Below are 13,084 nucleotides of genomic sequence, written 5' to 3'. Positions count from 1 at the left end.
GCTTAAATTCTCCATGTAAATTACAAATTCTTTTAAAGTTAGACTGGGTTTTCTTCACAGAGCACAACATCCAGATGGTATCACATCAGCAGAGCAAAAACTGAGACACATCTTTGTCTCAATTTTTTTAAAAGCAAAGTAACCAAATGTCTTCCAAACAACAAATATTTCCCTATTTGATCTTTAAGCCTGCTTTTTGATATTACTTCTGAATATAAATCCTAGAGATAACAGTGAAATGCAGACATTTTGGCAAAAGATGAGACATGTATGAGACAATTTCATGTGTTGCTGACAACACCACTACAGAATGGAGCTTATTTTCTGACATGGAAAGCTACAGAGGTGATGATACGTTTCTCATAAGCAGAGTTCACTAGGCATAGAGCATCCCTCCAGCTCCTTCAAAATGCACTTCTGTACACAAGAAGCATTTCTTTTCTGTGCTGTGTATTCCAGATCATTTCATTCTAGTTTTGGACACCAGAGTACCAGTGGTAAATCCAGAGTCCTTAATACATACTAAATCGCAACCTCTTACCTCCCTGAGAAAGCAAGCTCTTAGGTACCTCTTCCAAATGAGAGAGCTGAGCTGCCCCTATAATTACACTTCTTAGTCAATTAGCCAGAAAACCATAACCACTGTAATGCTATCTGTGACAACTCTTATTGCAGATGCAAATTGATTTAGTTTCATTCATCACAATGAATTTGATTCAAAGTGAAATTTCCATTTATTTGTTCTCATAGGTTGCTTACCATTTAAAACATACTCCTAGGAATTGCTTGTAAGTCCGCTTTCACACTACTGTACAGCAGGAGACTTCCTAAACACTTTTGCATTCATCTTGTCTCTGCCTTGGATATATTAACCATTGCTGAGAGTAATACTACTAAATTAGGAAAAAGAATAGAAGATAACTACTTTAGCTTAGTTATACAGGTACAGCATAATTTTTCTATTGGGGAAAAAACCCCACAGGTATTCCAAAGACTTATCTCCAAAATAGTTTTATGCAACTGCCCTTTATGTCATGATGTAAGGCCCCACCTGGAGTACTGCGTCCAGTTCTGGAGCCCCCAACATAAGAAAGACATGGACCAGTTGGAACAAGTCCAGAGAAGGGCCACCAGGATGATCCGAGGGCTGGAGCACCTCTCCTATGAAGACAGGCTGAAAGAGTTGGGGCTGTTCAGCCTGAAAAAGAGAAGGCTCCGGGGAGATCTCATAGCGGCCTTCCAGTACCTGAAGGGGGCCTACAAGAAAGCTGGGGAGGGACTTTTCATGAGGGCTACTAATGACAAGACAAGGGGAAATGGGTTTAAACTGAAAGAGGGGAGGTTTAGATTAGATATTAGGAAGAAGTTCTTTACTGTAAGGGTGGTCAGACACTGGAACAGGTTACCCAAGGAAGTTGTTTAAGACCAGGCTGGATGAGGCTTTGAGCAACCTGATCTAGTGGAGGGTGTCCCTGCTGAAGGCGGGGGGATTGGAACTAGATGATCTTTGAGGTCCCTTCCAATCCAAACCATTCTATGATTCTATGATTCTATGATGTACTTTGAAAGGGCAGTTGTTGGCAGGAGAGACAGATGTGCCCAGAGAGGTTGCAGATGCCCCCTCCCTGTAAGTGTTGAAGGCCAGGTTGGATGAGGCTTTGAGCAACCTGGTCTAGTGGAAGGTGTCCCTGCTGATGGCTGGTTGGAACTAGATGATCTTTAAGGTCCCTTCCAACCCTAACCATTCTATGATTCTATGTGACAATACACAACATTTTTATCCTGATAACCAGTTACAGAGTTTGGGTGTTCCTTATATCATCAGAAATCAACCATTTAAAATGTTCCAGACACCATTAAACTAATACTCGGCAAAGAGTATTTTAGATTACACACTATTAAGATAAGATAGCAAAGAATTTTCTTTGTATTATTTCATGTTTTACATTGTAAAATATCATGGGAAAGTGCAATGAAGCAGAAATATACAAGGCTAACAAAATTTATTTCTATTGCCAACATATGTGGACTATTTGTCATTCATTCCAGAAAGTTATCTGTGTTTGAAAGCTATGGCAGATATCATCATGAAATATCTGTTTCAGAACAGTTTTGTGACAGAATATCTTAGGTTAAGCAGAACATGTGCATGTGTAGTCACATAACTTTCTGTTCAATGTAAAATGAAGTTTACATTTGTAATTAAAACCAGAAAATATACTTTCAGGCAGAACTGGAATCACTATTTTCGGTTAGATATTAAGCTGAACATTTTGAAAAAAAACAATATGCAAGTCACAGATGAGGGAGAAAACTGCTGTTAAGCAAATAATCTGAAGACATAATTTACCTTGTGCAACTGATAGTATTGCTTGGCACCTATTCCTCCTTGCTCTTCTGCCGTCCATAGCACCAAGCGCAGAGTCCTTTTGGGGCGAAGTCCTAAAACATAGTTTTAAATACTGTTTTTAGTACTAAATATCCATATATCTAAGTATTTTTTGCATTACTGTCCATCTTCCAATGGATGAAAAGTCTAGGTTTCCATACAGTCATCTCTACATTCACCAAACACAACCTATTTCAAGTGTGGGTTTTGTTGTCAAGAATACTTTTTGCTTGTTAGGGAAGAAGGACTGGGGTGCGGGGAGAGGACTCATGTGAGGAAGGAATGGGTTGTTGTGGTGCTGCTACCAGTTGCAGCTGCACAAGATAAGCAGACTTTGGGGACAAACTGAAGGTGTCTGAAATCCATAACAAAAAATAACTACCTTGATAGACTTCTGAGACATATGCTGCTCCCATTGTGGTGGTCTGCAGTAAGTAATGTGCATCCACTTTCAGCAGATCCAAATCAAATTTTCATGAGACTTACCATTGCTTTTTTGTGGTTAATTTATTGTAATTAATTGAAAGTGAGCTGCTGGATTTTTATGATACATGTTTACCCGTTTCAAGATCTGAGAGGCTCTGCAATATTATTTTGCTTTTTATCAGAGAAATGAAAAGCAACAATCTCTACTTTGGAATCTGAAATACAATCAGCTGCCGAACGTATGCATGGCTTTTAAAAACAAGGCAAACACAAGGCCATTTTCTATTTTGCTATGGTAGCTCAGTAAGAAAGATAAGTCATCAGATAAATTTTGAAACCATCTCTGCCATGGCAGAACTGAACAGATAGAAGTTGTTGCCCTTTATTTACTTGATTGATTCTATTCATAAACAAATACATTTGAGATATCAAACCTGAGAGCATGGAAGAGCAAACAGATCAAAAATAAATAGTGTTCTCTGTGCAGTGTAATGCTAATTATGTTTGAGCAAAAAAACCCAAAACCCAAAAATACTTTTTTTAAAAAGCCAGGGACCAGACTAGCACAAGCGATAAAGCATAAGTACCAAATATGATTCTGTGCTGAGGAGAAATAATATCAATAACACTTTTAAAACTTATTTCATTTCCTAGCTGAAATAGATGAAGTTTACAAATAGACCTGACCTTCATTTATTTTTTTTTTAATCTCAACACAGTGCAAATCAACTGAAGATTTCTTTCTCAAAACTATGCACTACCAATCCTCATAATGGAAGGCAGAGTATACAAGGAATACTCAGAATCTGAAGAAAACACTTTTCCAATATTTCATAATGAAGGAATTGCAAAAAAGTGGTTTAAAGGTGCATTTTCTAAATGCTGATCTGCTGACTGTAAGCAGAAAGGTCGTCAAACCTCACTATTTTAACGACAATCCCTCCCCGCACACATCCCAGTGGATTCCCTGCTCTTCTCCTAAACCATGACAGTACAGGATTAGCTTCCTTTGCTTGTCAAATCAGCCAGATGGCCAATGACGTAAATTTAAGACAATAAAATAGTGACTGAGTTGAAGTTAGAAATACTTTAGAGCCAAAATAACCACAAATATGTCCATGGCTTGGTTAGAAGAGATGGCTTTAAAGAAGAAAAGGTGCTGGGTATAAAGCACAGAGCAGCTGATCCTGTAGCACAGTTCCAATGGCACTGCAGTGAAAGTGGAAAATAGATGGGTATTTGTCATATCACAAAATACAAAGCACTGAAGCCCAATCTCCAGCCCACCACACCAAGGCTGTGCAAGCAGCTTTGGTAGGAAATGCTTGAGACAGGGGAGCAGCATCTCCTGCCTCCTCCCATGCAAAAATCAAAATGCTTTGGCCTGCCTTTGCTGTCCAAAGGGGAACTTGGGTCAGTGATCAGGGACGTCACATTTGGCTCCAATGGGCTGTAACCCCAGCTGACCTCTCCTGATCTGCGGGAGCCTGACAAGGTCTAAGCTCAGTTGTGGGGAGGAAGTTTGAGATACCTATGGTTAACTCCTGCCTCACCATTGCATCTGTCCATTAAAGTTGGGGAAAGAAAGAAGCACGGCTGAGCTTCGGTCTTTCCAGTCCCAGAGGTGGCATATCAGCTCTTCCAATCTCACAGATTTCTGTCAGTGGATTCACTTGTGTGTTCTACTGAAATTAAATGGGCAAGTTTAAAAAAAAAGCTATGGAGGCAGTTATTTTAAATACAAAACAAAGTCTACAGAGGAGAATTTAATTTCCTCATTATCTTAATCTGAAAGCGATAAGTATTTATCTACCTGTTATTAAAAACACAGCTATTCTGACCAAAGAATATCTAAGAAATCCAATATTCGTGAGTAAAATTGCTAAGAATATTCTCAATGCATGTTTTTATTACAAAATATGAAGTACTGTACTTAAGTTAGAATTTTTTTTAATGAAATTTAACTATTTTGGCTTGCTTCTTAAAAACTGCTGGTTCCCAAGCAAGGCATTATCACCACAAAATCCAAAGTCTTGCATATCACAGCCTAAATATTTGTTGAAAAGGCATGACAAAATAGCACTTGGACTAGAAAACTATGTTCTCTGATAGTGCATCATGTAGAGGGGTAGGTGGCAAATATTAAAATGAAGGAAAATCGTTTCACAAATAAAATAGCGTGCCTTTTATTTTTATCTATCTCTATTATCCATTTATATTACATAGTCTAACAAAAAGTACATCAGAAGAAAAAAAAAAATTAAAGTTAGCCAGGATATTTTACTAGACCATTTTGGCAAGCTACAGCAGGTTATAACTGCATTCATTGATAGATCGGTGCAGGGATCCTACCTGCATGTCCTCCCTGGGTCACTCGGATCTGACATTATGTAACTCAAACGAAAGTTGCAGAACTCAGCACATTTCAAAACCACCAAAATCCCACAGTCTCCATCCTACTTCAGCATCCCAATAAAGAGAATAGAAGGAGTTTACAGGAGGATAACACTCAGAAAGTGATAGCTGGTACTCAAATAAATTGTTTATTCTAAGTTCACATAACTAAAATCAAAACTAAAAAACAACTATAGATCCTCTTCCAGCTATGTACTAATTTTAAAATCTCCAATGTTTTAGAAAAATGAAGTAGCATCTTTTTCCCTCTCTACTTTACCCTTAACTGGGAAACATAATCATAGTTTATCACAAAGGTGCATTTTACTGATCAGTCTCTGCATTATTACGGTTTATTCAAACATAAAAAATACTATAGGGCACCTGGGCTACTAAGCTGAAGGACGAAATAAAAACATTGATGTGGTCAATCCACACTAAGGAAAGGTGTATCACATACACCAGGACACTTGTATATATTCCCTCTGTGCTGGTGTGACTGCTAGCCCTTTCATTTTCTCCAGGTAACATAGTTTATGATTGCTCTGAACACTTCAGCCATACTAAGATGCAGCTCTGACTGGCTCTATTTTCTGTTTCTATTAATTACAATAGAGTGCTTACACTTGCAGATGTCAGCAGCAAGCATACATTAGTCAAAATACCAAATGCTTGAGAAAAAAATATTTGTAACTAAGCAGTATTAACTAATTGGTTTGACTTCAACCTCAATGAAGTATTTTGCCAAAAGCTCTTCTTTCAGAACTTGAGTAAAACATATTTGTCAGCAAATAACATGGAGGTGTTACACACACACACACATATATGTATATATACAGATTTTACATTAATTTTAAATTTAAAATGGATATTTTCTAGACATGACAGTGTATGTTAAATCCACATGTATCCTTACACAAGTGGATTATCTCCCTGTGATATTTATCAGGATGCTGTACGAGACCTGAATTTTATGTCCTATGTATCTTGCTCATGCTTGATAGAATTGAGACATTCCCACACAGCAAAACTGAAATGTATGGTTTGGCAGAAGCACAGACAAATTATGCTTTTCTGTCACATGTAATGTAAAAATAAATGTGCTTCACCCTCAAGATAGCACATAAGTCAGCAAGGAGAAATTCAATTGTGCCTTTTTGAAAATCAAAATAGAGATCAGTAGTATAAATACTGAATTTCCTTCAGTAAATATTTTCCCACTTTAGAAGCATAAATCCTTACTGATGGGGAGGATTAAGTACAAAGATACAGTCTTTTCTAAGAAGACCATGTATGATGGCTAATCAAACTTCTTCAAGAGAAGACATCATGTTGCTATGAGACTGATTAGCTCTTGAAAATATAAAAAGCATTCCACCTTTGTGAAAACAGGATTTTTTCTGCTCTAGGCCAAGGCACCAGGATCACCCACAAGCAAAGCAAATAGCTGCTCAGCTTACATGAGGCACACAAGCAAACTGCAAACTGATGTGAGTAGATTAACGGGTAAAATAATGTAACTTGCATTTATAGTGTAGTCAGTGGTAAAATACTACCTGCTCGGTTTTAATTTCTAAAGTACATTTCTATTACTTCAGTCTGAAAGTTGCATTTATTTCCCACTCCTCCCAATTTTTAAGAACATTCAGAAGTTGCATTAGCTGAAGACAGGAGAACATCCTTAGTAGTACAAAGATGGGGCTAAAGCGCCCCTACATCCAATAAAAAGAAAAATGGCTATAGCCTCCCATCATGAGCTCTGCTGACAATCATTCAATTCCTAATGCACTCCCTACTTTTTTCAGGTTTGCAGTGGATTAGACATAGAGGATTTACTGTGTGACATTAGTTGGGATATTCCTATCATGTAAGCACTTCTCATTAAATGCCTGGAATTTCTAAAACCTCTGCCACAGCATAAAACAAAAATAAAACCAGTACTCCACATTTTGCTAAAGAAGACAAGAATTCATCATCACAGTGGTACAATCTCCTTCCATTTCAAATATCAGCATAGTTTTCTGTAAACAAGAATGAAACAGCATATTTAATAAGATCTCTGTTAAGCCTCTGATGTAATATCTATAATGTGGAACACTTCTCTTCCTTCAGCTACATTACAATAGTGAAATTCCACTTGTGTAATGTGCTTTGTATCAGCTGAAATTACTGAAGCAAGACAATGACTTTACCAAGCTCAAACTCTGCTTTTAACTGCAGCAGATAATTGTCCATGGTCCATCCACTGTTTTTTGGATCTGAATGTTTTAGCTGCACACCACTTATTTTCTCCCAGGCACACTACAAAACACTGACACTCTCACTTGATACTCTGTGCCACAGATTTATCTTAGAAATTATTCCATGAACAATTTGCAGAGGGTCCTGATACCCACCTAATACAGCAGTCACCAATGGCTCATTCAGGTGATGGCAGTCTGGTTTTAAAGGATTCCTCTGAGGACAAGCTCTAGGTTCAGTGTTTGAAGTTGGAACACACACAGCATCAACAAAACTTAAACACATGACTACTATCCTTTTTAATCAAGCATTTACACTTTTCTTTATTACTAGCCTGTCCTCATCCTTTTTAATTTATTGCAATATCAACTGGGTTTGTCTGAAAACAGTGCCTTAGGAAACTGTTTCTCAGCATTTGAATTTCCTTCATACTATGCCTCCTGCTCTCCCCATCCTCTCTCCTGCTGTGCCTTCTTTGTTGCAGTTTTCATGGAAATTTCCAAAGTCTCTTGTGACTTAACTAGTAGCCTTTTGTTAAAAAAAAAAGGGGGGGGGCAATTTCTGGTGCATATTTTAGGGTCAAATTAGCTGTATCAAAAGTCATCCTTAATTGCTCTGTTTTGCATACAACACACTAGCTGTCCCTTTATGCATCATTAAAATGTCCTCCAAACTAGAAATGCTCTGTTAATTTTTTTTTAATCTGGCCAAATATTCAAAGAGGTTTTTTAATTTTCTTTTAGATTCGATCTGCTAAAGTGGAAACTGTTTTATTTATTAACAGACTGGGAAACAGGAGATTTTCTGAAATGTCCAGAATATCAGCAAATGCTTTATTTCCTGGTTTAGTTACAATGCTGAGCTTCACGGCAAGTTACATATTTTAGCTTTCATTGCATTCTCATTACGTTGCCTATTTTTTGTATCAGTGATATTTTTAGTTAAAATATTCCCTACTCTGGTCTAGACTTAAAGTGAACTATCAAATAAGGCCATCTTCACCAAGCCACAATAACTTTTTAAGCCCTTTTTTTTTCTTTGTAATAGACTGTACACAGTTTTGGTATTGCGGTATTCTTTTCCATAGTATTTCCAGAGTAAGAGCTCACTCTTACTCTGCAGTTCTGGCCTCTGATATAGGTCCCAGTAAACTAAGGTCCCCATAAAGTGAGTATGCATAAATTCCTAACATTTGCTACCCAATTATATTGCTTTTCTGAAAGGGTTCTGAACATTTTTTAAATAGAAGACAGGAAGATTTCAATATTCTCAATATTTTAGAGCATGCTACCTAATTTCTGTATTCTGTGGCACGGAAAAGCTCTTCTCCTTCCTGTTTCTCTGTTTAATTTCAAAGAATACACACCTATAGCAATAAACTGCAATTTATGCAATTTATAGGATGACAATAATGATGCAATTAATTGAGGATGTCTGGACTCTTTCCTCTGAAGATGAAGAAGACTGTTCCATTCTAAACCAGCAGGATTTTGGCTTCCATTCTGTTATTAGAAATACAATCCTCTATGAGTCAGACAACTAATCTTGCTATTTGTGCAAAAATGTGTCTAGTTAGCCATTTATTAAAAAAGAAATGGTTTTTATGTAAAAAAAAGATTTAACAGAGAAAACCTCAGGCTAAGTTATAAGCTTCAAAAAGTAAAGCAAAGCACACCTTTTAAAACACCTTTTAGTATTACTTAACCCTGAGTCAGATATATTTCCAATTCTCTAGTGAAGCTCACATGAGACATGGGAAACAGCTTTTTGCTTGGGAAAACAGCTTTTGCTTTGTTTTCTTCTTAAAATAGTCTACTTCTGCTTGGTTTTTCACTTTTGATACGGGTTCTGTTTGCAGCACTGAGGACGAGGTGCTTGCACCAGATAGTGCTGGGAAGCGAGTTAATAAATGTCCGAGTCTTGAAGGTCTGGAGTAAAGAGAAAGAAGATGTCCCGGAGAAGAGACGTGGCATCACGAGAAGAAGACAGGAAACAGGCAGGTCAGGGGCTGGAGAGTGGGAAATGGAAGTGGAGGCAGAAGCCGAGCTGGGCACTGCAGTTTAATCTTGCCTGAGGCTGGCAGCATGCTCAGAGCCATCCATGTTTTGGGGGATGAGAGGACATGACTCTGCCACAGCTGCGGAGTGGAAGCAGCTTTTTGGAGAGGCCCCTGCAAGGAGGGAGCAGGGGGAGAGCAAGGCCTAAGGCGAGGTGGACCAGGGCAGGGCTGTGGCTTGCAGAGCTCGGGGATGGGCCAGTGGCCTCGATGGCAGTGCAGTGAGACACTGGGACTAATCCAAGCAATTCTGTTTTTCTGTTTTTAGGGAGGCTGATGAATTTATGACAGAATAGGAAGGGCAGATTTACAGAAGAGTGGAGTTGGGAAACGTGAGAAGTTTTAGGTAGATTTACTTTAAGAAAGAGATGGAATATCCAGGAGGAAATAACAAGGAAAGAGCTGGATATACGAGAGTGGAAGGGAAAGCTGTGATGATTTGCAAGTCTAGTAATTAAAAATAACATGGATCATGCTTTTTGACTGGGGAGATGGTTAGTGTAGTGTCATGAAGTCAATACAAGTCATGTCTAAAAAAAAAAGAGAAGAAAACACTCTAGTGCCTCTTTATGTGTAAAACAGCAAAGCCCCCACTCAGCAAAGCATTCCTCCACCCCCGCCCTGCTCTCATCCCATTGCTAGGTTCTCCAAGTCCTGCAAAAGGAAGAAGACACTGTCCACCTTTTAAAATGCACATTATTCCTCTTTAGGAAAACTTCCTTCCCTAAAGGTGTGGAGTAGAAAAGGCAACGCAGGGCCCCGCTCCCCCACTCTCTGGGATTATAAACATCAACTATGGTTTGATCTCACTGAGTGGTGGCTTTGCCTTCTGCCCCTGCTGCCCTGCTCTTTGGATCAGAAAAATCCCAAATCTGTTAGATTGTCCTCGGAGCTGATGAGTCAGAAAATGCACCAGCCACACTTGTCTCCCCATATTGAAAATATATACCTTAAGAAACCTGATAGTAAGGACACAATGTCCCTAACTCATCTGAGAAGGATTTAAGCATTTTACCATGTCTCCCATGTTACAGATTTGAAAAAAAAACAAAATAGCCTCTGTTGCCAGGTTTTAAAGATTTTTATAGATAAACAAAGCACACAATTTATCTTGAATTTCCTGGGTAAATTAAAGCTTGCAGAGAAGCAGCAGTCCACAGGACATAGGGCAACATTATTATGGAGAGCTGTAAACCTAAATTTACCACCAGATTAGCAACTCTGTATGTCTGCAGTCACCCCCCTGCTATGCCAACCCAGTATGGAAATTTAAGATTTAATTATTTGCCAAATATGCATTCAACCAAATGTTGAAATGAAGATACAAATGCAGTTGTAGTGTGACAGCACATGCAGACATTTTATACCAGGTAGACTTACTACATTTGCAAAAAGTGAAGGTCAAAATAAAATATGTAACTTTGGAGAAGTGGAAAGAATGTAAGAACAAGGAGTTAATATCAAGCATATTAAATTGAAACCAAACAACCAAACAAAAACCAACCCTACAGTAAAAGCAATCATTTAACCATGTTTCACAGCATATCTCCTAGACAGCAAGCAACTACACCACAGCCATAGGTAATTCAGAAAAACGTTTAACAAAATTTTTGGCAAGTAGGTTAAAATTGCAGTTATATGACTTCAATTAAACTAGCAGAAAAGGAATAACTTCAGTGATCATTTTTTTAATAAAACATATTTCTAGTCCTTATATATTAGCTAGTGAATTTGGACTCCAGAAATGTAACTTCATACAAAGGCTACAGTGAACTGCATAAAAATCTGGTTTACGGTTTTCCAGTCACATTAGTCATGAGTACAATTCAGATGAGGGTTATAATTTCAATTTTAAATAACTGTTAAGGGTAAAAAAACCTGTCTAATTAACTCCTCATGAGTTACATAAAATGTAATTCAGGTAGTACCTTAAAATTCTTACGTGTGTTATTTTAAAACATTTCTGTAGCTTTCTGTGCCGTTATCCTATGAAACAGAGATTCGGTTTTACTGGATCCGTGTCTACATCTACAGGAATGTTGACTCATGAAACTCCATTTCCCCATAACACTGGCAAATAGGGGGGAGTATTCATAGCACCTATCACCATACATTTCTCCTTTTCTCATGTACGTATAGATCATCGTCTAGGAATGTAGGAAAACTGTGTAAAAGGTGTGATAGCTGGGATTAGACTTTGTCAACAATTATCCTTCCCTCATCAGGCTGCTCCAGCAGCAATGGCATCAGGCATCCTGCCCTGGATGTGGAAGAGGAAAATGTGCCCTGTTCATCTACTTAACGCCTGGTATTTGCTGGTTCTGGCAGCTCCCCATAGCAAATATTTTTTTACATGGAAGAACCAGGATTCCCAGAAGCACTTGGAGGCACAGTCTGAGCAGGAGACTTCCTGGTCTCGTGCAGCACGCAGACATGGCTGAACACGAGCTTAGTGCATGAGACAACAGTGGAGAAATGTTTACTCTGTATCACAATCCGTCACTATAGTGGTCTTCGGAGTGCAGCCTTTCCTGAAGTCTGTACTGACGACTTCAACACAGGCAGGAGTTCTGATAGCAATACCTGGCAATGCCTTACACTGCTGCAGTTCAAGCAATTGAAGGGGAAGAGAATAAGTCACAAATTTACAGCACAGTTATTTGGCTTCTTCTGAAGATGTAACCCATAAACACAAAGACTGGACAGTAGCTGGAGGAGATGTGTGCACCTCTGGGCTTGGCAGGGCACCGGGAGTCGACTAGTGATGGAAGCGAGAACCAAACACAGCCAGGGAAAGGTAGAAAACACATTTCTGAACAAAGAGTGAGTGCTTGTGGGTAAATGTTGCTGAAAGAAACCTGGGATGTGAACAAAGGACCTGTTGATTATTTGATTCCTCCTGTGCTAGCAGAGATGAGACTCTGAAAATAAACTAGACTGTAGTGTCAAGTAGCTTCTCTTCTCAACAGGAAAAAAAAAATTGCTCCAGCTGTTTTAATTAAAAAGAGACACAACAGTTATCAAGTCTGAAGTTTTTCAGAAGAAAGCAGTAAAATTCATCCATCAAAATAGACTGCATCTGTAACTCCAGTGGGTTTTCTACTGTAGTTAGAAGGCATAAAATATTATGCTTGGAAAGCTGACACTGCCATATGACCACCTTTTAAAGACCTTTCTCTGTTATTGTTGTTATTTGGTTCCTTCAGGCTCCCTTTAAGGATACAAGTCCCGCGTTTCTAGCACTGGAGTGTGAGGTGGCTTTGGCAGGGCGCTTCCCAGGGCGGGAGCAGGGCAGAGCGCCTGTGGCCTTCGATGGGAAATGTCCCTCAGTCAAGCGATGCAAGAACACGGCTGGAGGCCAAGAGGCAGCACTGGCTAAAGCTCTGAAATCATCAGATACATACAACCTTCTTCTTGCTGAAATACATTGTGCACCAAGCATTAGTCCTGAGCAAGAGTGGCATGGCGGCAGCAGGAGGCTTGAAATGGTGGGAGAGGAACACAAATAGCTACTTCACAGAAACTGGCAACCAACATCCACAGCAAGATTCAAGGAGAAACAACAATAAAACCTCTAT

General features: G+C 38.8%; 1 protein-coding gene across 1 annotated transcript in view; it reads right to left on the bottom strand.

Annotated features, from left to right (window-relative positions):
* The window catches only part of LOC104529943 (carboxypeptidase Q), a 43,965-nt gene extending 41,524 nt beyond the window's left edge, over positions 1 to 2,441 (bottom strand). Inside the window, exon 1 of the mRNA XM_010174392.1 lies at positions 2,351 to 2,441. The gene's annotated coding sequence lies outside the window, so the exon portion shown is untranslated. The remainder of the gene's footprint in view (positions 1 to 2,350) is intronic.
* Positions 2,442 to 13,084: the final 10,643 nt, after the last annotated feature.

This window comes from Antrostomus carolinensis, unplaced genomic scaffold, assembly GCF_000700745.2.
Source record: "Antrostomus carolinensis isolate BGI_N321 unplaced genomic scaffold, ASM70074v2 scaffold11138, whole genome shotgun sequence".
Lineage (NCBI taxonomy): Eukaryota > Metazoa > Chordata > Aves > Caprimulgiformes > Caprimulgidae > Antrostomus > Antrostomus carolinensis.
This window is presented reverse-complemented; position numbering and strand designations above follow the sequence as displayed.